The sequence below is a fragment of the Mytilus trossulus genome, chromosome 1 (assembly GCF_036588685.1).
Source record: "Mytilus trossulus isolate FHL-02 chromosome 1, PNRI_Mtr1.1.1.hap1, whole genome shotgun sequence".
In the NCBI taxonomy this organism is placed as follows: Eukaryota; Metazoa; Mollusca; class Bivalvia; order Mytilida; family Mytilidae; genus Mytilus; species Mytilus trossulus.
In genome coordinates this window covers 1255772-1282332 of record NC_086373.1, presented here as the reverse complement: position 1 = coordinate 1282332, position 26561 = coordinate 1255772, and the positions used below count along the sequence as shown (strand labels likewise).

Sequence of the window (26561 nt, the reverse complement as noted above, 5' to 3'; positions counted from 1 at the left end):
AAATTTTTTCATTTGATAAAAGCAAAAAATCAAAAACTTTGTTCATTGAGATGAAAATTTTAGGAAGAACATTTAAGGCTGTAATAGATAGTGCAGCACAAATATCTGTTTTGAGTACTTCAATTTTACCACTTTTACAGTCAACAATTAAACTAAAGGAACATTTAGTTTTGCGAGGAGCTGGAAAAAATTCTAAAATTGATGCTAGATATACAGAGGAGATACCTATCGAAATAGGGAAGTTAAAATCAAAATCGAGGTTTGTAACTGCTAACATAAATGATAATATCATTCTGGATATTGATTTCTTGGAGAAATTTGGAGCAGTTATTGATATGGCAAACTACACAGTCCACATAAACAATGAGGCTATACCAGCGGTCTGTTTTGTTGGGAACGAGGGAGAAGAAATAAACTTATACAGGATTAGTATAAAAAAGAAAACAGTTGTGCCACCTCATAGTTTAAGAATAGTTGATATGGAAATTGATCATCCCCAAGCAGATGATATCATCATTCAGCCGAAATCCAATTTAAAAGGTCTTCTGTCCCCAAATGCTTTAATTGCTAAGGATGAATCCGTGAAGGCTGTATTTCGAAATGACACAGACACTTTTATCACATTGAAAGGAGGTCATAAATTTGGTATTGGTATGGAGATATACAATGTTGTAACTGATCAGGGTGATTTGGCTGAAGACCCCGAAGTACATAGTGACAGAGTTTCTGTCAATGTCGATAATGCAAATTCGTGTAAAACGTCAGAAAACATAAGTGACAGATTTTCTGTCAGTTCGCCAACTGGTAATTTCGAGACATTGGAAAAGGTACGTGTAGGTGACAGGGTTTCTGCTGGTCCATCCCAAGGTGACAGATTTTCTGTCAGTCCGGCTCAAGGTGACAGATTTTCTGTCAGTCCGTCCCAAGGTGACAGATTTTCTGTCAATCCTTCCCAAGGTGACAGATTTTCTGTCAGTCCGCCTCAAGGTGACAGATTTTCTGTCAAACCGCTCAAAGGTGACAGATTTTCTGTCAAACCGTCCACAGAAATTCGTACTATACTAAAAGATGGAAATTCTGTAAATAAACTAAACAAATTAAAAGAACTCAATTCTAAGATTCCAGAACACCTAAAAGATTTGTATACTCGAACAGTAAAAGATTTTGACATAGATCGTAGCATAAAGATTGCTGAAGTACTCATTGAATTTCAAAATATTTTTTCTAAAGGCGACATGGATCTGGGATTGTTTAATGGGGATATTAAACATCGAATTCACACAGGGGAGGCAGCTGCAATTAAACAACAAATGCGTAGAACTCCACTGAAATTTGAAAATGAAGAAGAAAAACATCTTAGTCAAATGTTAGATAAGGGGGTTATTTAACCTTCTATTTCAGATTGGTGTTCCTGTCCTGTTTTAGTAAGAAAGAAGGACGGCAGTCTGAGGTACTGTATTGATTTTCGTCCCCTTAATAAAGTGACAACTAAGGACGTGTTTCCTTTGCCAAAGATTGAGTCTTGTATGGATACTTTGAGAGGAAGTGCCTACATGAGTACGTTGGACATGGCTGCAGGTTATTGGCAAATAGAGATCGATGAGAAAGATCGACATAAAACGGCTTTCGTCACGAAATATGGACTTTTCGAGCATGTCCGACTGACTTATGAATTATGTAACTCACCAGCTACTTTTAGCCGAGTCATTCAGTTGGTTTTGAAAGGTCTGACATGGAGAGAATGCCTTGCATATTTGGATGATGTCATCGTTTTAGGCCACAGTTTTGATGACCATTTGATTAAACTTCTGCACATCTTAAAAAGATTTCAGTACTACAATTTAAAACTTAAACCGTCCAAATGTTTCTTATTTCAAAAAGAAGTCAAGTTTTTGGGGAAAATTGTAAACAAAGATGGTATTTCAGTAAATCCGGAGAATATGCAGACTGTAAAAAGTTGGCCAAGACCAAAGAAAAAAAAGGAGCTGGAATCTTTTCTCGGGTTCACAAACTACCACAGGGAACACATAAAGAATTATGCTGAAATTGCTGTGTCTTTGCATAAATTAACAGGAGGAAAATCAGAGTTTGTATGGACTGAAGAACAGGAAAATGCTTTCGAACAACTAAAAATAGCACTAGTAAATTCTTCTGTTTTAGCCTATCTTGATCCGGAAGCTACCTTCATACTTGATACTGATGCTTCGGACAAAACCATTGGTGCTGAACTTAGCCAACTACAAGATGGAAAAGAAAGAACGATAAGCTTTTCGAGTAAGGTTTTAACACCAGCTCAGAAAAAGTATTGCACAACTCGAAAGGAGTTATTGGCTATTGTCACTTTTACAAGGCAGTATAGACATTATTTACTAGGTAACCAGTTTGTTGTCCGTACAGATCATAATAGTCTTACTTGGCTGTTAAATTTCAAGAATATTGAAGGTCAACTAGCTCGGTGGATTGAGGAACTATCACAATATAACATGTTAGTTCAACATAGACCAGGTAAAAAACGTGTAAACGCAGATGCTCTTTCACGAATCCCAGATACACTTAATGAATGCAATTCATACTTGCCAAGTATTCCACTTAATAATCTTCCATGTGGAGGTTGTAAATACTGTACAAGAGCCCGGAGTCAGTGGTCCACATTTGAAGAAGAAGTAGACTTTGTTAAACCACTAACCGTACGTGCTGTAAGCATTAAAGATGTCACATCCACAAAAGGGAAGATATTACAGCCTTATACTGAAAATGAATTAAGAGACGCACAAAAAAATGACATAGATCTGAGTACTGTTATTGCCTGGTTATCTACTGATTTCTCTCCTTCAAAACAAGACTTACAGATGAGTAGTCCATTGGTAAGGCATTTGTGGCAGTCAAAATCTCAACTTGAGTTTAGAAATGGTATACTCTACTATTTTTGGGATGATGCAGTTGCACCAAGGCTCTTGTTTATAACACCAAGGAAATTAAGACAGGAAATGCTTCATCTTTGTCATGATTTACGATCAGCTGGACATTTAGGACAAGATAAAACCTTGGCAAAATTAAGACACACAGTTTACTGGTATGGAATGACAATGGACTGTAAACTTTATGTTTCAACATGCCATATATGCAATAGATACAAAAAACCTTTGAAGAGAGCCAAAGCAGAATTGGGTAGGTACCATTCAGGCGTTCCCTTTGAACGTATTCATTTGGATATACTTGAACCATTGCCAGTCACTCAACAGAATAATAAGTATGTTCTGGTCATCATAGATCAATTTACTAAGTGGTTGGACTGTTGTCCCTTGCCAAACCAAAATGCTGAAGTGGTAGCAAAAGCTTTGATGGATAGCACTATATCTAGATTCGGTTGTCCCATGGAGCTACATACAGACCAAGGCAAAAATGTAGATGGAAGGGTTATTAGACAACTATGTGATCTTCTTGAAGTTTCCAAGACAAGAACATCTGCATACCATCCTGCTTCCAACGGTCAGGTGGAGAGATATAATAGAATAATTACTCAATTAATCCGTTGTTTCTTAAAGAAGAATCAAAACAGATGGGATATCCACCTACAACAACTAGCAGGTGCTATCAGAGCAACAGAGAATCGACAGACTGGTTTTACACCGAATTTCATGGTTTTCGGACGAGAGGTAAATCAGCCTATTGATCTGGTTTTAGGACAAATAAAGGAACGTTTTCCAGATCAAGATATTTGTAAGTATGTTCAAAGTTTAAGAAATTCTTTAAAAGACGCTCATGATATCGCCAGAGATAATCTAAAATCTGCGCAGAAACGTCAAAAGCAAGATTATGATTTAAATCTCAACTTTAGAAAATATTGTGTAGGAGATATTGTACTAAAATTAGATACAGCCAGGAAAGTAGGGATATCCCCAAAATTAAAAGCTCCATGGAAAGGTCCATATGTGGTCATTGAAGTTAAGTCTCCAGCATTGCTAAAGATTAAAGACAGAAAAAGAGAGGAAGTCGTGCATCATGATAGACTCAAGCTGTGCATTGACAGAGAAATACCGTTATGGTTACAGAGACTTAGAAATGATATTCTTGGACGAGCTGAGAATAAATTGGAGCGAGACACTAATATGGAGCTGGAGGATTTATATCTGGATATTTTATTTAGTGGTGAGAATCAGAATACTCAAAATGGTTTGAATCCTCTGTCAGAATCTCTGACTGACGATCTTGATAACAATGATCCCTTCTTGGTGTCAGATTCTCTGACAAACAATTATAATAATGAACAGATAATTATTAAAGATCTTCATTCACTTATTGATATCCCGTCCGATTTAGACGCAACACTCGCTTATGACTTGAGTCAAAATTCGCTGCTTCCGAATAGTGATGATATAAATCGCGATACAGACAAATTAGATAATGGGTCCAAACAGGGACAAGTAGGTAGGCGCAAAAGACAAATGCCATCCTACTTACATGATTATGTACAGTAGATATTTTGAAATAGTGTAAATAGGATTATTATGTATATATTTACATGTTCGTTAATTTATTTTAAGTATGGAGGATGAGCTTGATTATGGTCCATTTGATGGTGAAATCCCTGAAAGATTGGAGGAAGATACCAGGATAAAAGGCAGTAGTAGGAATCTGAGTAAGGCAAGACTCTGTCCGGTATGTCCAGGTCGTTTCACTAATGTAAGAAGGCATGTATTTCACCAACATTTGCCCTGGTACACTAATCCACTAACTGCATGTTGGACTTGCCATAAACAATTTGGTCAGAACAAGATGTTAGAAAATCATTGCCTTGAACTCCACAACTGCAATATTGCTGATAATATTTTCAAAGAAGAGTACCAGTCAGTATGGACAGAATTGATGAATGGTCTCCTATTGGAACTTTGCCAGCGCTATGACAAAAAGACCCTTGATCATCTGGTGGAGTATGTACGAACAGAAGCTGTCTTTAAACAATGTCAATCAGCTGTATTCCATTGGACAGATATACCCTTATTGAATTTCTACAATAAAAAAAACAGATTTGATGTGGAAGTCATTCATGCTGCAATATATTCTTTGGTACATTGGAAAATTTTGGCTTTATTATTAAAAGGAACTGAGGATGCCGAAAATCTTATTACATTTGAAAAGGAAATATCCCTCTATCAATGCAGTATCCAAAAGGCTATTATGGTTACTGATTCTCATTTCCATTTGGATAAGATGAAACAACAAGCCAGATTTTCTGGCTTACCGATCTACAAATGGAAAGATGGAGAATCAGTATACCAAATAAGACATCTGATAGCTAATTATGCCTTCCCAAGACGCTGGCCAACAATAGAAGAGATGGGAGAAATCAGGAGAGATCGACGTATAAGAAGTACTGCTGGTATACATCCACGGATAGTGAAGGGGGAGGAGATGAGTGTACTGAGTTCATGGATTACCGATTTAGAGATGTTAATCTGTGTGAACAGAATGATTGCAGTTGGAGAATGTGGGTTAGACTCCTCTGATAAACCAAATAGCAAAGAACTCAAGAAACAGGTCCACGTATTTGAGGAGCAGCTTAAACTAGCTAAGAGGCAACATCTTCCTGTGGTGATTCATTGCAGGGGAGACAAGAAAATAATGAATATGTGCAGGGATTCATTAACCAATTTCCTAGAGGAAGATCATCCAATACATTGGCATTGTTTTAATGGTGACACTGAAGAATACAGACAATGTAAAGCCATGTTTCCAAACGGTAAATTTGGTATCTCTCCGTTCCTACTCATGGATAACAAGTATCCAGGATATAGAGCAACCGTTTGTGAGATGAAGTTGGAGGATCTAGTTTTGGAGACCGATTCACCCTATCTTAAACCTCAAGGACACAATGAGGCATCTCCTGGACTACTTAAGGAAATCATCTGGAAGCTCGCATCCATGTTTGACGTACACTCCGAGGAAATAGTTAGGGTGACAACTCGGAATGCCAGTCAACTGTATAATATAAATTAAATGCAGGATGAAGGAATTTGTATATATGCTTTTAACCTGATTATTGATTGATTGACAGTTATGAATTTGTTTTTTGGTTCGGTGAAGGATTTTAGCATATCGTTATCAGTGTCAGCATTGATGGCTGACGTTTTAATAAAACGGGGAGGAATGTAGTAAATGTCCGGAAAGTGATTGCCACAACCAGATTTGTTACCGGAACTTCAGTTAGTATTTACTGCGCAACCTCGCAGAATATATCCGGAGCTCAGACGACCCACTTGTGGTGAACTCCAGCCCTGGGATTCCTGCCCTATCAGTATATTCTACCAAGACAACATCTTATATTAGGAAAGGTATATCGAATTATTGCACCTTTACAACAGTATTGTCAAAATATCCAGGAATTTGTTGTTTAACGGAATGGTCGTTAAATATACCGGCAATATTTACAAACTCACATACTTTATTTTAATGAAATGTTTTTTATGATCCTCAGGGCGATCAATTTTTGGAACTAGTTTAGAATACGAATATGCCATAATAATTTGAACTATTTCATACTTTGGACTGTTATATGAAATTGTGTTGCAATCCTCCAAAATTTTATTTAACCTATTAACCGGTAATGAACCGAGCTTTGTTAACAGGTAATGTCTGCCGTTGTTTTTTGAAATAGAAATTAAGTCCGAAATATTGGTATGATTGGTCCGAAATTTTCTTAGATTGCGATTTTTTCTAAGACCGTGAGAACGGTTTTTACGAACAGGTTTAGAAACTATATCCAAAATGTTAACGGAATCGGTTCTTGATATATTACCAATTCCCATGATATTATCATTAAGACCGAGAGGTTAGACTGTCTGTAATTTTTTAATCCAATTTAATTCAATTATTTTCCGTGATCGTACAAACTTTGAAATCGATTCACCAGGCTGTTTATTTACTACTTCTAAAGGTTGAACTGTTAAACATTTAATAGGATGAGTGTCCTTCTTAAGGTGTTGGTAAATTAAAATTTTGAATTTATTGGGTCTTTTGAAACGATACAGATGTTCTTGAGTGCGTTTAGATAAATATCGTCCAGTTTCACCTACGTACTGAATACCACATCCCGGTTTGTTTCATGTGAGTAAATAAATAATACTGTATGTTTTTCAAGCTATATCAGTTTCAAAATTTAAAGAAAATGTGCGACCGTTTAACGTTGACCTTACCGTATTTTTGGTGGAAAGACGGGGACGTGTAAGTCATTTTTTGGCATGACACTTATCGATAGAAGGGTTACCACGATTTTTATTGTTAAAAATGTTAGCGATGGTAGTATTTTTAGATAACCGATTGTGAAGATTGAGACGTGAAGATACCCTTTGAACGAGTTTAGTATTTAATATTTGTCCACATTTTCAGTGAGACTGTTGGAATATATTTTTCGTCATAATATCATTTTTTATAAATTACAAAAGTAGTTTGTATATATTTCTCCTCTGCTTCCCATTTTACTTTTGCTCACACTTATATACCATTTATTTTTTCTTAAAGTTTTTGAACTCTCCTCTATTTTTTTACTTTTCCGTTTTAAATATGAAGTATTAGTAATAGTATATCTTCTTATTATACATTTCAATTACTCCTTAAATTCATGACAATGGACATATCTTATACTTCTATGCTGCGGAAATCTGTGGAGGCGGACATTTTTTGACAAAACACTTTTGTTCCTTACACAATACCTGTCAATATTTTATGTTTACATGACCATTAATATAAATACATTTATTCCGGGTCGACCTGATTTTATATACAAAATGTATATCATTAATTGTATTTGTATTACTTTCCTTTACTAGGGCAATTGGCTAATAATGTTTAAAATCTTTTAGTTGCAGATGTCGTTTTAACGTGTTTTAATACTACAAACTGTTCTGTTTGGTATTTTTTTAGCAGAAGTTTCATTTTTTCAGATTTTTTATTTAACTACAAAAAAGCACGATGTCTTGTCTGATTATAAGTGGTTTATTCGTAACTTTTATTAATAGCGGTATTATACGTATTATTCAATTGGATGATAAATAAACAAAAGATATGTTTGGTTAAGATTAACCAAAGGGTTTCCAAACTTGTTAATAATTTTTATTTGTGTTTGTTTGTACATTTCTCCAAAGAATTTCTCTTACACATTAAAAACAAAGGTTAAATCACAAAAATACTGAACTCCGAGGAAAATTCAAAACGGAAAGTCCCTTATCAAATAGCAAAATCAAAAGCTCACATATCAAAACGAATGAATAAGCAATGTCATATTCCTCACTTCGTACATACAAATTTTTTCTAATATAGAAAAAGGTGGATTGAACCTAGTTTTATAGCTAGCTAAACCTCTCACTTGTATTACAGTCGCATAAAAATCCATTATAATGACAACGATGTGTGAACTAAACAAACAGACATAACTGGTAAAGAGGTCAAAAATACAGCAGTTAATAGTGTGCTGTGATCACTAAAAAGACCATACAAACAAGTAAAAAAGAAGCACATATTGGCATACGATCGAGCATATTAGTAAACATTAAAGACAAGAAAACAAAAATTTACCCAAATACGATAACACATGACGGGAAGTAAAAGTACAGTGCCAAGTCATATATGTACCGAAGAAACATAAAAGGCATATAGACAAAGTGCATAGCAAAAATAAAAGACTAGCAACAAACAAGTATTAGAAGTAACACCAAAAGGCATATAAACAAAGCCCATTAGCAAAATGAAAGACAAGAAAACGAGAATTGTGATAGAATATATTTTGAAAAATTATACAGGAATATCTCAACTCGGGATATATTTTGGTAATGGGAGATTTAGATGCTTAGATTAACAAAGGTGATCATCATTTTATAACAAATGATGCAGATAATGTTCTGGACAATTTTTTACCACTTAACTATTTTGCAGATAATATACAAACATTTCGTAATACTGAGTTATATCAAAATACAAATGAATATGGAAAGAATATTGTTGATGCAAAACTAATAATTTTAAATAGTTGACCCATTGGTAATTCAATAGGGCAAATAACATATCATAACTATGATGGAGCATCAATTGATGATTATTGAATCAAAATGCTCAACTAAATTTAGAGATGATGAAACAACGTCGTATATAGTAAAATAGTAAAACAAGAAAAGTCGTACACTTTTTTTTATTATAAGTTAATGATATTATCAAAATATTTGACAACTCATGTGACCCCACTACAATAAATAATATTAATTTATCTTGTCTTATGTATGCAGGTGATATTTTTTTATATTTTAGAATCTGCAAAAGGTCTACAAAATTGTCTATTTAAAATTTTGTGAAACATGAAATTTATCGTTAAAAAAAGACAAAAATATATATTTAGTATTGAATCTGTAAGAGTAATAAAAAATGTCAATTTGCAGTACAAGAAATATGAACTAGAAAAATACAAGAATATATATATAAATATTTTGGAGTAGTATTTTAAAAACCTTCACGTAGCTTCACCAAAGCAAATGAATATTGGCACTTACACCACATCTTCCTATATGTATGTAAAAGGCCAGGAACGCATCAATTTGCATAAAACAAAAGCACTGCAACTAAATTTATTAACAATCTTAACCTTTATTTCTAATCTGTAAAACCTATACTTCTTTACTGTAAAATTTAAAGTTGAGAGACTTTGATGGAGAAAAAAAATGTTTTGCATGGAGTCTACATTTTGTTTTCTCAACCTGTACAATCAAATCAAATTTGGTAAATGTATCTTAGAAGTTAATAAAACTGAATAAAATTTACCAATTTTGGGAGAATTGGAATTGTTACCGTGTTATAGTTATAATAGAAGAGGGACGAAAGAAACCAGAGGGATATCCAAACACATAGATCGATAACCAACTGACAACGCCATGGCTAAAAAAGAAAAATAATAAACAGACAAATTATAGTACATATGACACAACATAGAAAACTAAAGACTGAGAAACAAGAATCCCACCAATAACTGGGGATGATTTCAGGTGCTTCGTGTATATTCCAGGCATCATGTAGTCAAATCAAATCCAGATAGTTTAATAAATAAGATGTATTCATCAGGTGTTAATAAAACTCAAACTGGTCAAGAATAAAAATGAAATTGTTATTTGAATAAAGTTGAATCTAACAATTTCTGGGAAAATCAAAATTCATTTAATAAAATTGTTCAGGTTTTGCTATACATCAAAACCTGAAACTTAATTGCATAACATTTTGTTACCATTCCATTAAAAAAAAATGTGATTGATACTAAAGGAAACAAAAAAAAAGAACCTACACTGATTTGAAGAATAAGTTTGAGATGGGGAACTTTTAAGAATAAGTTATAGAGAGAGGTGATTTTTCAAACTTTGTAAGATTCAGGATAAGTAAAAGAAGAGGAGAGAACGATATCAGAGTAACAGTCAAACTCATTAATTGAAAATGAACTGACAACGCTTTGGCTTAAATAAAGAAAGACAAACAGACAAATAATAGTACACAAGAAACAGCATTGAAAACTAAAGACGAGCAACATGAACCCAACCAAAAACTGGGGGGTGATCTCAGGTGCTCAGGAACGGCAACCAGGTTCTGCTCCACATGTGGCATTAGTCCTGTTGCTCATGGTATCTGAAGGAATATTCATGGAATTTTCCTATTTTGTATTTTAGCCGGGAAAAAACGTACGGTGACCCTAACTTATCTTTTGATATTCTCAAAGCAATGTCTGAAAGCTATCTTTTCCTAATTTATTTAACAATTCTATCATTATGTTTAGTTTCTAGTTTTTTTCCAGTATAATCTATACAACATATGTCATTTTGTCACAACCTGTAACTTGAGAAAATGCGCGGTGACCTATCATTTTTATTATATTTTTGAACAAATATCAATGGATACTACGTTTTGGCAAAGTATGAACAAATTATATCATTTTAATTTTAGACTCCTATACCACCTTAAGGGAGTTTGCTTCTCAGTTTCAAAATAATAAACTTTTCAAAACACTAGTTTACATTGATAGATGGTTCATAAGGAATCAAAAGAGCAAAAACAATATTTAGGTCAATGTGCTTGTTTCCCAGATATAAGCCAATAAAATCTTGACTTTTCATCGCTTCATCATTGACAAGTTTAAAGTCTCAAAAACAATTAAATGAAAACTAAGATTTTATTAGACTTTTACAGATGTTTTATCATTATACATGTAAAAGGTATATAAAAAGAAAAATAGGGGACAATGGGTAAAAAAATTTAAGGCATTCAAATGGATAAAACCAGAGGATCCTGAAAAACTGACAAAAGTTCCAAAACATGACAAGCAAACTCCATTAACCGTGGAATGTATCAAAATCAATGAGTTGATAAATACATTTTTCAAGAATATTTCAGGTATCTTACCATCTTTTAATTATCTTTCAGTCGATGAAAATAAACATCCCATATTTCAAAGTAATGATTATGATGTCAGTTAATGTTGCATAAAAGGTATTTTCAAATGAGATATACAAGTTTAGACGTTCACTTACATAAGTTATTTTATATTAAATATTATATAAATTGTACAACTATTATGTAGAACTGTTCCTTCTCGGTCAAATAGATAGAAACGGGGGGTATTATAAATTACCAAATTTTATTTCTATTTTCATATTTCTTTTTATGTTTTATATTTATATAACAAAAATGCATACTACCATAGATATATGAAATTAAGGTATGCATAACATTGATTGTTATGACTAATGTTTGTAAATTATTTGTGTGTTAATGACAATCCATATTTTGATTTTATATAACATATTTGACTTTTAACTTTGATATTTAACTTTGTCTTACTATAACTGATATTACTATATTATTGATGTTGATTCGTTAAATTGATAGTAACTTAATTTAAAATATACAAGATTTCTAGGTGAATTATATTTATTTACTGCTTAGAAGTTTAAATGTTAAAAATAGCATTATAATAAATTTGAACGGTGTCTATACTTTAGAGGGGATCTCGTACTTTTCAAGTACTTTTGAATATTTCTTTACATCGAGTTGAAACACTGAAGGTATTATATCTTTATTTGTATACATTAATAAAATTAATAGTATGATCAAAAAATGTTTTGAGCCTCACGAAATGTATCAACTAATACAACTGATCATCTCAATTTTTTGTTCATGAAGGGTTTTATTCAAGTCCTTTTTATTCGAAATAAAGGCTCCAAATAAAGGCAACAGTATTATACCGCTGTTCGAAATTCATTAATCGATTGAGAAAAAAAAATCCGGGTTACAAACTAAAACTGAGGGACATACATCAAATAGAACTACGACACAACAGAAACACAACATTAAAATGTAACACACACAGGAACGAACTATAATATAGAAATGACCATTTTCCTGACTTGCGACTTTCATAATCCAACTGCGGTTACTCAAGACGTCTCAAATTGGCAGTTTACCTCTTTTGTGTTGCTTATACTGCTAAGTCAGTCTTGTTCAACACATGTATAATCTTTTCTGATCATTGGTCAGGTTGTTGTCTCTTTAACACATTTCATTCTCAATTTTATTTTTTTCTTATATAGTGCTCATACACCACTGTCACTAATGATAGGTCAAGGGTTCAACACTGACGCACATGTTTAACCCCGCTATTATTTTTTGTGTCGTCTCCAAGGCAGAGGTATACTAGCGGTTATCGTAAGTTGTCGCTGTTTTCCTTAATTGTTTTTTTATTTAATATTATGCTTAAATCAGTCAATTTTTTTATCGTTTAATTTCTTTTACATTGTGTTATCCATAGAACCACTTTAACAACTGTCTACACGCTATAAGATTGTTAACGTTCAAGTCGTTTGTTTTCTGCTGGATAAGTATCGAGTTTATAGATATAGGAAGATGTGGTGTGAGTGCCAATGAGACAACTCTCCATCCAAATAACAATTTAAAAAGTAAACCATTATAGGTTAAAGTACGGCCTTCTTTGTTTATGAACTGATAGCCAGTCGGAAAGCAAGCCCTTAAAAACGTCAATGTTTGCTGTATTCTTACAGCAATATAAGGTTTGTTTGATAGTTAATAAATAAACTCATCATAGATACCAGGACTAAATTTTGTTTATACACCAGACGCGCATTTCGTCTACAAAAAAACTTATCAGTGACTCTCGAATCCAAAAAAGTTAAAAAGGTAAAATAAAGTACGAGGTTGAAGAGCATTGAGGACCACAATTCCTAAAAGTTTTGCCAAATCCAGCTAAGATAATCTATGCATGAGTTAGAAAAGCCTTAGTATTTCAAAAAGTATAAATTTTGTAAACATGTAATTTATTAATATAACCATATTAATGATAATTCATGTCAGCACAAAAAGTGCTGACTACTGGGCTGGTGATACCCTCGGGGAAATAAATCTCCACCAGCAGTGGCATCGACCCAGTGGTTGTAAATAAACTCATCATAGATACCAGGACTAAATTTTGTATATACGCCAGACGCGCGTTTCGTCTACAAAAGACTCATCAGTGACGCTCGAATCCAAACAGGTTAAAAAGTCCAAATAAAGTACGAGGTTGAAGAGCATTGAGGACCACAATTCCTAAAAAGTTTTGCCAAATCCAGCTAAGGTAATCTATGCCTGAGGTAGAAAAGCGTTTGTATTTCAAAAACAAATGTGATTTAATTATGAGGTAATTTATGAATATAACCATATAAATGATAAGCCCGCCATATGCAAAATCACAAGGATGTTGACATCAATGTATGAGACTGGTGGTCTTTACAGCAAACCCTTTGTTGCTTTAAGAATAAAGCAAAAACAACCGTGAATTGAATGTTCACAAATTTGTAATGTTTTTCCTCTAATGCATTGCTGTTTGAAAGCAGTGAAGAATTCAACTGTGAGTTTGTGTGAATTTATTCATTCCTTGAAGCATTGAACAGGTTTTTGTTTCTAGAAACAAAAAAGTAAGTCGAAGTTATACTTTCTGTGCTCCAACTAAAACCATTCAATATAAATGAAAGGTTTTTATATAAATGCACGCATAACACAAGAGGACTAAGAGATAACAAGAAAAAAAACAAGACATTTTCAGTGGATAGACAATCGATAACTCTTATTAAAGTCATTCAAACTAAATTTTATACACAAATTATGTAGGGAAATGTGTATCCTTGTTGATTTCAGTCATGTCACCACTATAATAGTTTATTATTGAACAGAATACACAGTGATGAATGATTACAAAGACACAGACGGAAGAATTTAAATGTTTAACATAGAAAAAGAAAATTATTATTCATTTGCGTGCAAATATTTGCCTACCCAATTCCACAGCCAGGCCATGAAGGGTATTAAAACCAGACAGTTAACCTTTCCCAAACATAATACAATGTAATAAAATAAAACATACTGGCTCACACACTCAGTTTATAAATAAAATGGAACAGGGTCACCTCGGATGATCCACAAATGCCTTGGCAAAATACTGTAAGGTTATAACGAGGTATCTGTTAGGACAAAATAATATTAAAACCGACACTGTCAAATGTCCTGCTGTATCAATGGTAAAGGAAAGCCGAAAATCCTACCGAAAAAGATCTCGGGAGAAAACTACAGATCCATTCGGAGAACAACAAGAACTCTCAGACTTGAGACTTGAGACAAATGATAATAATCTATAGATGATAAAATGGATCCAAGAAAGCAATTAAGAAAACAAATTTGGATGATGTTGATTGATTCTCTCTGCAAAATATTCACGTCCGTTCTCAACGACATCCACCCAACCCCAAACAATATAAAACCAATGAAAAGTTTAAAATCCTTTATCAAAAGTCACAATCTTACTAATACTTTTCGATATTTTAACCCAAATAAAATTCAGTTCACATGGAAAAGACCAAATGTCAGTCAATCAAGTCGCATTAATGTCTTGATAATGTTGAAAACTTTTTTACTTCATACAAATTAAAGTGACATTAGTCTTATACTAATTAAAGAGAAGCGAAAGATGCCAGAGTAGCAGCCAAACTCTTAGATTGAAAGTTATCTGACAACGCCATGGCTAAAAAATAAAAATAAACCAGACAAGTACAAGTACAGAAGACACAACATAGAAAATTAAAGACTAAGCAACACAAATACCACCGAATACTGGGAGAGATATCAGGTGCTTCGGAAGGGAAAACGGATCCTGCTCCACATATGGCACCCGTCGTGTTGATTATGTTACTACAAATCTGGTAACTAGTCTAATTCGGTAGGTCAAATTCGTGGTGAAAAGGGAAATGGATTGTAGTAGCGACTTAAGGAACATATCCGATATCATCTATGAAACGGTTATTCCATCACGATCAACGAACTCGTGATTGTGTCCGTAAAAATTAACAAAGAAATGATTTCAACTTCACCATTTGGAACTCTTGGTTTAATACCTTCGTTGTGAGCAGCAATCCTCTATCAAGGAAATCATTGTAGGAAATACAAGCCCGGGAATACCATATCACGTAGTAATTGGGAGATATATACACCGTATGCAGGCGCTATTATAATGTTGCTACATAGAAATTGAAATTTTACAATTGGGAAGCTGGAATCTCTTTTGTCGTAAAGTTATGTTTTCAATCGACCTTGATTTTCAATTTATAGATCTAAGTCAAGATATGAGGCAAACTTAACTGTATCTTTTGCATCTGTGACTTGCAATTATCGAAATGATAGCTGTAAGTTTGTATTGGTTTAAATAAGGGTTTGTAACAGTGGTTTCCAAATTCAACAGATAATGAAGTTTTGAAAGGGGTAATGAATAAATATTTGGTGCGAATGTGATGAATACCTAACGGCTTTTGTAAAGATAGAAGCAAGTCATTAATAGAGACATTATGCAGAGTAGGTGATGTATAATGACGATGACCATGACTGCGTCTATGTCGAAGAGTTGAGTTTTAAATATTCATCTCAACAGATGATGGCTGATCTATGGCCACACATACGTTTGTTTAGCCTTCCTTTCGTTTCACTTGATATCAAATAATTGTTAACTTCTTAACTTTTATCTGTTGTTAGATTCGAGCAATCAATAACAACAATGATAAAATTAAATTAGAAAAAATATCTTGACGTGGGGGGGGGGGGGGGGGGGGGGAGGGGGTAAAGAATGAGCAAACTAAAAAAAAATATTGTCAACTAATAGACGACCTAGGAAATATTGTTGCAGATAAAAGATAATGCTTCAAATTAAAAAGAAATTTTCGAAATTTATATTCAAAAGATACCAAAGATTCTATTCAATTCTAGGTACTATGTATAAACCCCACTGATGTAAAACATTATGATGTATCAAAACATGGCAGTCAACCGTGTAACGGATTTGATACATTAAAAAAATTATCAACAGCAGTAAATAATTTAACAGCGAATAAAGGCCTTGTAAAGGTGGTTTCATATTATACTTTAAAAAAAGTTTTGGAAATCATTAGACCGAATTATTGTTAATATTTTCAATACAAGCTATATCGAGCAAACAATACCATTTCCCCAAAGAGAAAATGTTTTAGGGGAAAAAATCAAATATAACATTGAGGCACATTTAATGTCGAAGAAGCAATTGTGTTTATTAATTTTTCAAAAGCATTTGATACTTTAAAATTTGGAATCAATATTAAGAAAAAAAATTAGAAAAAAACCATCAAATAGTATGACGTATTTTTTTTTCAAAATTGATATTTTTACCAAATATCAAATTTATTCGTTTATTGTGTGTTAATTTGTGTTAGTTCATTTTTTATTTTTCATTTTATAATTTGTCTTTCTATGTTGAGATGTTTCAACGAGATTTCAGATTAAGGAAGAAGATACCATTCAAACGTTTAATCCCGCTGCAATTGTTTGCAACTGTCCTAAGTCAGGTATCTTAAAAAAAAAAAAAAGTCAGGAATCTGATGATTAGTTGTTGTCGGTGTTTTTTTATGTAGTTCATAAGTGTTTCTCGTTTCTCGTTTTTATATAGATTACAGCATGTTGAAGATCGTAAGGTTTACTTGTATAAATTGTGACTCGGATGGAGAGTTGTCTCATTGGCACTCATAACACATCTCCCTATATCTATATCATACTATTATTGGTAAAATTGTAATCATATACTCAGTATTGATTCCACAATTGACATAAATTGCTAGTACAACAGGCATAAATAAAACATCGAAAAAGATATTTGTAATTTCATATGGAACGGGAAACAGGATCAAACGACAAACTCTAATATCAGATTATTATAAAAAGACAATCGGCAGATATTTTTAAATACTCACAATTAAATGAGTAATAGACATTTGCGGAAACTAGGTCTATACCTAGGAATACACTTTAGACTTACGATTGCAGGTGACAAAACACAAAGGGTCATCTCAAAATACAAAAACAAACCAACAATACAAATACAAAATAGCAAATGGTGTCTTCTATATATATAAAAAAAAAAAGGTAAGCAGCACGTTAAATTTCATGTGTCCGAAGCGCTTTTCTGGATTTACCATCAGGACCTCGCAAAGCAAAGTATTTGAAGACAAGGATTTATAAGAACCGTAGTTGTAGATATAGATGTACAATATATATATTCAGACGTACTTTATAAATTTAATTATTTCTGACTGTATCTTTCAGTAATTTGTAGTATCCTTTACTATAGATAATTTAGCTAATCTGTAAAAATAACATCTTCATGCCTTATATATCATAAACTATAGTACGATGGTAGATTAAAACTGACATGAAAAGGTAAGACCCGGCCACCGATTGCTTCATTTCTTTTTCGAAGCCCAGGTGGTCGTGTGGTCTAACGCGACATCACAGTGCAGGCGATTTGGAGTCACGATATATCAGTAGCATGGGTTCGAATTCCGGCGAGGGAAGAACAAAAAATTTGCGAAAGGAAATTTACAGATCTTACATTGTTGGGTTCATGTTTAGACGAGTTGTATATACAGAATGTACACAGCCATGTATCACCATCACTGCTGGTGATCCGATGCATAAATCTGTTGTAGAGTTGTCACTGGTTCAGACGTACTTATAAATATAATTTTTTCTGTGACTGTATCTTACATTAATTTGTAGGATCCTTTACTATAGATAATTTAGCTGATCTGTAAAAATAACATCTGCATGCCTTATATATCATGTACTGTAGTACGATGGTAGATAAAAACTGACGTGGAAAGGTAACACCCGGCCACCCAGAGCCCAGGTGGTCGTGTTGTTTAGCGCGCCGGTTACACTGCAGGCGATTTGGTGTCACGATATCTTAGTAGCATGGGATCGAATACCGCTGGCCATGAGTTACCTTTCCACGTCAGTGTTAATCTAGCGGCGTACTACAGTACATGATATATAAGGCATGAAGATGTTATTGTTACAGATCAGCTAAATTATCTATAGTAAAGGATCCTACAAATTAATGTAATATACAGTCACAGAAAATAATTATATTCATAAGTACGTCTGAGTCAGTGACAACCCTACAACAGATGTATCCATCGGATCGCCATCAATGATGGTGATACATGGCTGTGTACATAATGTATATACAACTCGTCTAAACATCAACCCAACAATGTTAGATCTGTACATTTGCTTTCGCAAATTTTTGGTTCTTCCCTCGCCGGGATTCGAACCCATGCTACTGTGATATCGTGACACCAAATCGCCTGCACTGCAGCCGTCCCGCTAGACCACACGACCACCTGGGCTCTCAAAAAAAGAGCTTTCGCTGGCCATGTGTTACCTTTCCACGTCAGTGTTAATCTAGCGGCGTACTACAGTACATGATATATAAGGCATGAAGATGTTATTGTTACAGATCAGCTAAATTATCTATAGTAAAGGATCCTACAAATTAATGTAAGATACAGTCACAGAAAATAATTATATTCATAAGTACGTCTGAGTCAGTGTATATATATATACAACTCGTCTAAACATCAACCCAACAATGTTAGATCTGTAAATTTGCTTTCGCAAATTTTTGGTTCTTCCCTCGCCGGGATTTGAACCCATGCTACTGTGATATCGTGACACCAAATCGCCTGCACTGCAGCCGTCCCGCTAGACCACACGACCACCTGGGCTCTCAAAAAAAGAGCTTATATATATATATATATACAACTCGTCTAAACATCAACCCAACAATGTTAGATCTGTAAATTTGCTTTCGCAAATTTTTGGTTCTTCCCTCGCCGGGATTCGAACCCATGCTACTGTGATATCGTGACACCAAATCGCCTGCACTGCAGCCGTCCCGCTAGACCACACGACCACCTGGGCTCTACGTCTGAGTCAGTGACAACTCTACAACAGATGTATCCATCGGATCGCCATCAATGATGGTGATACATGGCTGTGTAAATAATGTATATACAACTCGTCTAAACATCAACCAAATAATGTTAGATCTGTAAATTTGCTTTCGCAAATTTTTGGTTCTTCCCTCGCTGGGATTCGAACCCATGCTACTGTGATATCGTGACACCAAATCGCCTGCACTGCAACCGACCCGCTAGACCACACGACCACCTGGGCTCGATTTGGTGTCACGATATCTTAGTAGCATGGGATCGATTGCCGGCGAGGGAAGAACAAAATATTTGCGAAAGCAAATTTACAGATCTAACATTGTTAGGTTGATGTTTAGACGAGTTGTATATACATTATGTACACAGCCATGGATAACAGATATCCTTCTTCAATAATAGCACGATGTCAAATGAATCATGTCAATATATTCAAACTGAGAAACTTTTCTGTTTTGATAAGTTGATAGAAGAAGATCTTAATTTCTTAAAATAAAATTGAAAATGCATGGTGGAATATGCAGTAAGAAAATTGGATCGGGTGAACACAGGTGAAAAATATCAAGGAATTTTAAAAATATTATAATCAAACATAACTCTGTGATAGAATTGTGTGTTTACAATGAATGGTTTTTGAGTGATCGATTTTTAAAATTTTACGACCAATCAAGTCAGTATTTTTAGTGCGAAGTTTAGCATGCCACAAAACCAGGTTCAACCCACCATTTGTATTCCCCTTTAAAATGTCCTGTACCAAGTCAGAAAGATGGCCGTTGTTATATTATTGTTCGTTTCTGTGTGTGTTGCATTTTAAAGTTGTGTCGTTTGTTTTCTCCTTTTTTTTTAAATATTAAGATAAGACGTGGCACGGTACTTCTTTATCCCAAATTCATGTATTTCGTTTAAATGTTATATTTGTTATTCTCGTTGAATTTTGTCTGATGCTTGGTCCGTTTCTGTGTGTGTTGCGTTTCGGTGTTGTGTCGTTGTTCTCCTCTTATATTTAATGGGTTTCCCTCGTTTTTGTTTTTTTTGTCCATGGATTTATGAGTTTTGAACAGCGGTATACTACTGTTGCCTTTATTTAGCTAAAATTTTGAGAAAATGGGTCAGGGATACTAAAAATGATTTTACAAGAATCATGTACATCCCATATCATTTTGGTCTTTTCAAATTTCTTAGATATGTATGTTTTCAATCATTTATAACAAAAAAGGTGAAATGATATGCAATTGGTTCTTAAAACTGAGAAAAATCACAAAAATAGAAAATTGACAGCATGGTATATTTTACACAAAAAAGCGTTAAAATATTATAAAACTTTCTTATATTAACACCTACCTATAGTTTTTTTTAAGTAAAATTTATTCAGATTGGTCCACTACATCTTTATAGAACGTATGAAAAAAGTTTAATAGTGGAACTGTGATTTTTTTCACGATAATAGCCCAAAACTAGGTAAAAGTGGATGAAAAATAAGAAAATCATCAAAATTGGGCATTTTCAAAGTGCAAAAAAGAATTGCACCACCATATGATTTTTTCTTCACCAATTGTTTTGTTGCATTCTTTTATACCCAAAATTCAGGTTAAGAAAAAAAGTTTAATTCTAGACATTTTTGGCTCCTCAGAGGTGTACATCCTTAAGTAGAAGCTCTTAACCACTCTGTATTACCGTATATTTGCCCTATCTAGTTTTAAAAATTAACTTTAATAGAAATAGATAAGACTTACCCGATCCAGTATAGCCGTAATTAGTTTTCAAATTACTTCGTAGACAATAGCAATTATTGTTGGTACATTGTATATTTAATCCAACTCACTCAGATCTATTACGAGAAATAAGGTACGGTGTATATATTGTAAGTGGGCGTATTGCTACGGATGCATGAATGTGTTAGTGCAAACAATTGATAAAAAAAAAAGGTCAAGTGTTGATAGACACTGCCGACCTTGAATTTTCCGTAGTCCTTGTTAACATTATTCGATGACGGATGTAGCAAAACTTTGCTTGACAATGTGCATCTAAAATTGTATGACCATTATTTTAGGCATATTCATTCGGCTCATTGCTTATTTAAGTACCTAAATGTATGCGTGTTCCTATTGATGCAAATGCAGAAATAATAACCGATCAAGTTGATAGATAAATATGGATTATAAAATGGCATTTTTCTTATCAGACCCCTTATCAGCCCTAGGACATGATATCAGCCCGAGAGCCGACAGGCTTGAGGAATGATTTTGACCATGGGCTGATAAGGGGTCTGATGTTCTTTTTATCACATACTTCAGCAGAAAACATTCTGACAAAAACAATGTAAAACTTTTTATAAAAATGCATTTGTTGTAAAAAAAATATTTTTGCCTTTTTAAACAATATACTTTCCTGATTCCATTTTTTTTGTTTTTTTGTTATCCAACTTTGATATGTTTTCACAAAAAACGTACCATCGAGGAGTTGTCCGGAATTTTGAACACTTGTTGAGTATTTTCCGGTATTTTCAGGACTTAGCCGAATGACGTCGTTTCATTCGATAACATTACAGAAAAGCATGCGATATTAACCGGAATCACTTGATATAAAACGGAAGCAGTTGATATAAATCGGAAGCATTTGATAACAAAAGTCATATCACACGGCTGAAGCAATTCTTCAATTAAATGAATAAATATATGTACAAATAAGTTTTATCATGGGGTATGATTGTGTCATTATTTTCTATAAGTATATGATAAAGTAAGTTTTCGTTTAGAGGATAATGCCTCTTTCAACTAATCAATTGTTCTTATCGCACTGTAAGATTACAAATCAATAGACCACTTTGGGTTAAAAGAACGTTATTTCCAGATTTCAAAATGTATATTTTTTTCTTTTTTTTTCTTTTTTTCTGTAAAGTGTTTATTTGCAAAAAAACTACATATATAAATAATCATAGTAAGTAAGTTCATAGTGTGTTTTTACACTGTGTGGTGCAAGAATCTATAAAATATTTTGGGATGCTATGAATAACAAAGACGCTAAATTCATTCAAGTATGGACATCACAGTATGGTAATTAAATTACATAACAATTAATTATGTAATAATTATGTCATAATGAAATTTTCACAATTTGAAGATTAATCCTTCTTCTTTCTTTTGGTACCTCATGTATTTGGTTTAGATGTTATATTTGTTATTCTCGTGGGACTTTGTCTGATGCTGGGCCGTTTCTGTGTGTGTTGCGTTTCTGTGTTGTGTTGTTTTTCTCCTCTTATATTTAATGCGTTTCCCTCGGTTTTAGTTTGTTACCCCGATTTTGTTTTTTGTTCATGGATTTATGAGTTTCGAACAGCGGTATACTACTGTTGCCTTTATTTATAAAATTTAAAGAAATGAAAGGAATTACATCAGTTAAAAGATGTCTGATGGGGGATGAAAAATCTTTGTAGTGTTTTACCTTAACTGAGCTAGTATTCATGATCAGGCATTCAGTATCTGACATCACTTTCCAGTGCATTGCATCACATTGTACATGAATGACAGATTCGATATAGAATTACAACTTTTAAGACATATTTTTTTTTTAAAAATACCGGAGTGATCTCAGTCAATATGTGATCTAAAATAAAAATGGCAATTAATTTTGACAGCACGTCAATCTAGTTAGTTTTAAATGAAATATGTATTCTTTTAATTCTTTTCCTTTTTATCCATGGCGAAGTTTATTTTCGACTAAAGAGTTTGAATGATCCACTGGTATCCTTCACCTCTCTTGTACTCCAAGGCTCGTGGTGTATGATATTTTGACATGGACAATATTATTAGTTACATAGTTAGGGACCTAGTACGATATATACGGGGTCAGTAAATTTCATATGGGGTGAGAGCGAAGCTTTAAATTCGTTACATAATGTGGTAGTAACCTATAACGATATGAACGGGGTCAGTAAATTCCATATTGAGTGAGAGCGATTTCATCTTACCGACTATCTTTATTTGTTGATTTAAAGTATAGTTGTCTTATTTGCAATCATACCACATCATCTTATTTTTATGGTAAAGTGTTCAAGATCAATTTTAAGAACCTACTTCCATTGGTCTGAACAAAAAATCTAATGTTAACAATAACAATTTAATAACAACAACATTGAGATAACCATATTAAAATGAACTTTAATTACATTAAAATAATCAAATAGTACCAAAGTCGTAACGCCACTACTATCCGTGTATTGAAATAAGCCCCGCCTAGAATTCCTAAAATTGTATTGGAGGTAAGATAATCAACAATATTCATCCAATTAACCTCAAGTTTGTGAATACAACAGTCTTCCTGATAACTGTTTTCGGAGCATTATTTAAGAGATAATGATTTTCCAAATTGGTATATGGAGCACGAAAGTATGTTTCATATAATTTAATGTTGCATATATCATGAAATTAGCAAGTTAATAAGTCAACAAAAAAAAACCACTCAGAACAATATAAAGCGGACGAGAAAATCTATTTTGCAATGTAGAAAGTAAATTCACAAAAATACTGAACACAAAGAAAATTCAAAAACGAAAAGTCCCTTATCTAATTCAAAAGCTCAAACGCATCAAACGAATAGCCAACAACTGTAAAATTCCTGACATGGTACAGACATTTTCTTAGGTAGAAAATTGATGATTAATCCTGGTTTTAAAGCTAGCTAAAACTCCCACATATATAAAAGCAACAGCAGTATATTGCTGTTCGAAATTCATAAATCGATTGAGAAAAATAATAGCGCCTACAATTCCAAACAAACAGACGTAAAAGGTAAATAACAGTGGTAAAACAGTCAACATTATGCTTTATTTCAATCACTATAAAAACGAAGAAAAATGAAATGACATTTAGACAAAGCAATACTGAAAAATGAAACACAAGAATTAAAAAAATACAGCAGAAAAACGCAATGAATATCTTTAAGCAAATATCCAAGTTGTAACAAGTCTAGGTTGTATTTTTTTTAATGTTAAACGTATATGTTCATTAGAGGTAAAAACAAATGTCTATTTTTCACGAACTTAATTAAGCACTTTCAAATTATTGAGCTCGATCATAACAAAGATAACAAACAAAAACTGGGTGAATCGTATTAAATTCAAAAATGAGCACGACCGGATGCGTCGACAGGTTAAGGTTCTCCTGGTATGCATAAATCACCCGCCATATGCTATGTATTACGTCAAAATTGAACAATCGAGAATAGGATAAAATCTATGATCTTCACTCAAGATGTCAATTCAAGTATTCAAAGCTTCACGCATTGATGAATGATTTTGTAATATCTTATTTTATTATCAAAAAGTATTTTATTATTTTGGATTTCAAATTGTTTTTGTCCTTGAGAAGACACATATTTCTTTTCAGATCGAAACAAGATATTTAAATAGCGTTTGCATTAAATGCTTACAATGCAGTCTGCTTATATATATTTTATAACATTGTACTGTATCATGATAATTGGATGCAAACTATTCTCATAAATGGTTTTTACATTTCAAAATCTATATTTTCCTACCTTAAACGGTCCCAAAGCCAGTATTTTTTCCATGAGTTATTGGTGTTAAATTATAAGAACAACGAAGCTAAACTAAGAATCAGTGAAGACTATGTCAATATTTTGGCATCGAGAATCGAGTATAACGACACATTATTTGTTAAGTGTCATCTGGTGCAATAAATTTGGTACCATTACTATAATTTAAAAAACATCTTTGTAACAAACACATCTAAATTATATGAACATTCAAAAACTTATTCATGTCTTATTCTGTGAAAATTCGGATTTATTTTGAAGATTTTCAAGAGGTTGAGATTTTGTGAATTTTTTTCTAATGAGCGTATGACAAATATGACAATGTTGTCCTGCGAGTTTGTCACAATGAGGTAGATTTCATCAATTATAGCTTATTGTACGGCATTAAACTGTGACCAGGTGGAATAAGGCTCAGATGATTTTAATGCAGAATGTTCATATACTTTATCAAATATAACATAGAAGGCAACGACCGATCTACAATTTACAGATAATGACAAATAAATACAACTTTACATATAAATATATCATTTTGTAGCAAATAATGTGTATAATGTTTAATTACACAATTGCAAATCAATAATAATGCAAAATACAGTTAAATGACAACTCTAAATGAAAACAAGTTCTTAACCAATGCTAATAGAGGCTAAATTAGTACATTTGATTTTTATTTTTTTCATGTTAGACCTTGAAATATTTTCTAAATAGATCATTAAGGATGTATACCTCTGAGAAGCCATAAATTTCTAAAATTACACTTTTTTTTCTTAACCTGATTTTTTGGGTTTATAAGACTGAAACAAAATAATTGGTGAAGAAAAGATCATATGGTGGTACACTTCGTTTTTTGCTACGGCCCTTTCAAAATGCCCAATTTGCCCAAAAAAACAGTTCCACAATAAAACTTTTGTTCATACTTTCTATGAAGATTAAGTGGGCCAATCTGAATAAATTTAACCTAAATAAAAACTATAGGTAGGTGTTAATATAAGAAAGTTTTATCGTCTTTTGACGGGTTTTTTTGTGTAAAATTTACCATGCTGTCAGTTTTGTAATTTTGTGATTTTTCTCAGTTTTAAGAACAAAATGAATATTATTTCTACTTTTTTGTTATGAATAATTGTAAAAATACATTTCTACGAAATTTGAAAAGACCAAAATGATATGGATGTACATGATTCTTGTAAAATCAGTTTTTGTATCCCTAACCCATTTTCTAAAAATTTTGGCTAAAAAAACAGACTTGAGTGATCGTAAAATTTGAAAATTGGATTACTCAAAAAGCATTCATTGCTATTGTCCATTTGACTTCTATATATTTGCAGAAAAAAATTCTTAAAAATTCATTTTTTATAATCATTATTTTTTTCCTCCATGTATGTTAATATATGATACATACGAACTCTGACTATTAGTTTCATAATTTTGGGTCTATAATTAAAAAAGTTTCCCATTAGGTCTCTATGTTAATTTAATTTTTTTAAGTGTTGATCATCTGATGGAGTAAGTATGAGTGGTGTAACAGCCTTCCAATCAAAACAAAAACAACATACATGTGCTTTTAATGTTTGTTTATTTATACCATGTGACTTTGCTTATTTGAATATATAGATGACATTAAATGACCAGCAA

General features: G+C 33.0%; 1 protein-coding gene across 1 annotated transcript in view; it reads right to left on the bottom strand.

Moving 5' to 3' along the window:
- LOC134698876 (uncharacterized) overlaps positions 1-21245 on the bottom strand; it is a 249622-nt gene extending 228377 nt beyond the window's left edge. The window contains exon 1 of the mRNA XM_063560556.1: positions 21107-21245. The gene's annotated coding sequence lies outside the window, so the exon portion shown is untranslated. The remainder of the gene's footprint in view (positions 1-21106) is intronic.
- Positions 21246-26561: the final 5316 nt, after the last annotated feature.